Source organism: Lagopus leucura, unplaced genomic scaffold (genome assembly GCF_019238085.1).
Source record: "Lagopus leucura isolate 7727_CA_CO unplaced genomic scaffold, USGS_WTPT01 Super-Scaffold_100009, whole genome shotgun sequence".
Classification (NCBI taxonomy): domain Eukaryota; kingdom Metazoa; phylum Chordata; class Aves; order Galliformes; family Phasianidae; genus Lagopus; species Lagopus leucura.
Window position 1 is genome coordinate 27306085 of NW_024962266.1, and position 3549 is coordinate 27309633.

General features: G+C 45.6%; 1 long non-coding RNA gene across 1 annotated transcript; it reads left to right on the forward strand.

Moving 5' to 3' along the window:
• Nucleotides 1–354: 354 nt before the first annotated feature.
• LOC122181003 lies at nucleotides 355–2572 on the forward strand. The gene is made up of 3 exons (XR_006179288.1): nucleotides 355–429; nucleotides 1516–1645; nucleotides 2401–2572. It is a non-coding gene; the product is annotated as an uncharacterized LOC122181003 (long non-coding RNA).
• The last annotated feature ends 977 nt before the right edge of the window (nucleotides 2573–3549 follow it).

A 3549-nucleotide genomic window follows, 5' to 3' on the forward strand; every position in this document is an offset into this window, starting at 1 on the left:
TTTCAGAGGGATTACAAGCATTTCATTTGAAGATTACCACAGGACGTGGTCTAGAATCTCTACATCAAAAGCAAGAGAGCGTTTTGTACGTTGGTGTAAGATGATAGGGCTGTTGTAAGAACATGAACATAATGGATTTGATGCTGTCCTCGTGCCAGGTTTATCCTGGTGTAACAACTCTGATGGGATGTGGGCTGTTTTTGCAAACCACAGACCTCGGGTGTCTAAAACTTGCAGTCTTATGTGCTGCTGTGAGCTCATGTATGCCCTAGGACAGTCCTGCAAGTCCCAGTTTGATCCGGACGCCATCAAACCGAGCAGTCGTTGATTGCAGATATTAAATATCGTGAGGTGAGGAGACGTGTGCATGTGTCAGCTGTGGTCTTTGTGGAGACTAACATTCTGCTGCTGGATTTTGCTGGAAGCCAGGTAATTGGTAATGATTTACAAAGCTTTTACATGGGCTTACTATTAATCTGGGGCTGCAGCATGAGCGTGTTTTGTTAGTCGTTGTTGTGCTGTATGGAAAACAAACAGCAGGCAATTCCCGTTTGGGGTTTTCCTCCTGCCAAGCAACTCTGTGCTAATTCTGGACTGCGCTCTGAAGACAACTCTAGCTGGTTATGCAGGAGGCTGGAGGTGGTGGGGAGGGAGGAAGCCAAGCAACACAGCCAAAGGAAAAGCCTCCAGCAGCGCTATTGCTGCCAGCTCAGGTAGCTGCGAGGTGCTGAATTCCCCATGTTGGTCCAGGCAAACTGCTGGTGGAAGAAATGGGGTCTCAGGCAGCATACCAACGTGGAATTCCAGGAGAGGGAGCACATCATTCTTCTCTTTCCTTTGCTCCCACACTCTTGTGCAGTGCCCACACTTTGAAGAGTTCTGTTAGTGTGAGACCTGTGGAGATGGTCTGAGCTCTTCTGGAAGCACAGATCCTGAAGGGCTCGAGGAGGGGACACCATTCTGAACAAAGGCAGCTGCCCTTCCTCTCATCCTCTGGTGGCCTTAAATGTGGTAGAGATGCACTTACATGGAGAGGCATCTGAGCTAGGAAGTGCAGAGAGCTGTGGTCCACGCAGAGCAAATGCACCTGTGTAAAACTGCTGGCAGCCCAAATAATCCACTTACAGGCAGAGAAGAGTGGCTGCAAGTGTGCTGTACCCCTGTCAGTGTAAGTGGACAAATTCAACCCTATGTCATGCCATAAAGTGTTAAAGTGATTTTGATAGAGTTCCTTTAAATTTGCCACCCATGGATGTGAGATGAGAGGTACGGCATGAGGTCTGTATTTAATGGCAGTGCTCAGCACTAAATTGGCCATGTTCTTGTGGAAATCTGCAGGAAAATCCGTAGTGACTTATAATAAAATTAAATATGTATAGCAAAGTATAATAAAAATCAGATTGTTATAAGCGCTGCAAATATCAGCAGGATTTGTACAGTGACTGGATTTGGAGAATTTAATGGCTGGTGAGTAATTGTAGTGAAATGCAATTCTCTATAATTATGTCTTTTTAGATTCTGAAGATGTGTGTAGAAATCCTATGGCTGGAAGGTTAAAAAAAAAAAAAAAAAAAGAGGACAAAGCAGAAGATTGGGATGAATGTGTGGAAGTTTAAATTGCTGAACATCTACACCAGGGGTCTTGGTGAGTGCAGGGGCAGCATTTGGCTGCGTTCACATCTGGCCGATAGTCCCTGCAAGACCTGAAGTTACAGCAGTTCTCCCTTGTCTGAACGCCAGGCCCCTGCCCACAGGCTCTGCGCCAGGGCCCCCTCACAAGGGATGCTCTCTCCACCAAACACAGCTCTGGTGCCAGAACCAACTCCTGGCTCTAATGGGAGGTTGCACTCTTAGGGTCATTGTAATGTGTGATCAAGGTTCTCACATTCTGCCCGTGACACCGAGTCTGTGGGAAATTGTAAGGAAACTGCAAAGCAGGATGGTGTCTTGTCTCCAGGGAACTAGAGATTTCTTCCTTCTGATTTCTTATGTGGTAACTCTATAACTGCTCAAAAAAAATCCCTTTTCCCTTTGGATCCCATTTGTTTTCAACATCAATTAGAAAAGGAAAGTACTGCTTCATCGAGTTTGAAGGACAGTAAATCCTGAATTCAGATGAAGGGGATTTTTTTTTTTCTTTCGCAAGAGGCACCGAGAATATAGGGTTAATTTTCTTTTGACGTGCCTTTCTTGTTTTTATTTCCTTTAACAGAACCCCTTTGTTTCATACATTTGATAATTGTTTCATTATGTAGTGGCACACCATCCTGTGAGACCGCGGGAAAGGCTCCAAATGTCCCTTCGTGTGCACGCAGCTCAGACAACCTGGAGCTGTTTTACTACGGGGTCTTCACCTGCAATCGGAGTGACTTTTTTTTCCCCCCCCAATAAATCCAGCAGAACTGGAGAGGAAATTGCAAAGGTGAACATTCTGCTTTGCGAGGATGGGGACAAGCAGCCCGGTGCCACCTGGCGGCAGCAGGTAATGTGCCTGCAGCAGATTGCTTCGTGCCTTTGAACTGCTGGCTCTGATTGATCAAAGGCGGGTCCGAACCTCCCGCTGCAGGTTCAAACACGGGGTTGCCTCTCATTCGGTGTGTTCTTTTTTTTTTTTTTTCCTTTTCTTTCTTTTTTTTTCCTCAATTGCAACCAGCTCACAAAACATGCTTGTTTTCTAAAAGCTCGCAGTCTATTCTTAACTCCTGGCATGGGATGAGAGAGGAAAGAGGCCAAAATTTGCTGACATAAGTGCGAGAGGAGAAATCTTAATTTCAGTTAAATAACGAGGTAAATGTTCATACTTAAATATGTTTTCTTCGTAAAAATTGGATCTCTAATTTCAATTACTTCTATAAAAGAGATTTGAAATATGGCTTGGTTTTGTGTCATGTGCTCTTTGCGTTACTGCGAGCAGTTGTTGAGTTCTTACATGTTCATTAATTACAGTGGCACTAAGGCAAATCCTACTTCATTAAATTGGTGCAGGCCTTCAGGGACGGGCGATTTGTCCTGCTGTAATGAGCAGTTTGCTTCACATCCTCTGTAGGAAGAACCCATTAGGAAGCGATGGTGAAACACAGGAAAATGTGTAGTTGTAAGGGATAAAAGTGTGACCATAACTTGGGGAGCTATGAAACTCATGATGCAAGAAGCAGAGTGGATGGTGAAGTGGCATTTCAGTGGTGCAGGCTGAGGGCTGCTTGCTGAGAGGCAGAAGCGGTGCTTGCCATGCAGGGATACAACAAATAGAAGTGAAAACATTTTCAGAGAGTTTTTTGAACAAGCAGAGGGGATTGCTGCTTCTTCAGTGCCTGTGGTTTGTACCAGCTTAATGTGAGGTACAGCACTTCAGAGGTGTGGCTGTAACGAGTTTCAGTACAGGCTGGAAAAGCCACCAGAGAAGATGAGTGAAGTTCAGGTGGGGAGAGAAGCTGTTCTGCAGGCTCTGAGGCAGTGCTACAAGCCAGGCTACAGCCAGCTGCCCTATTCCTGCAGCAGCTGTGCTTCCACAGGGCACTGGGCACCAATGAAATCCACCCATCAAAAATG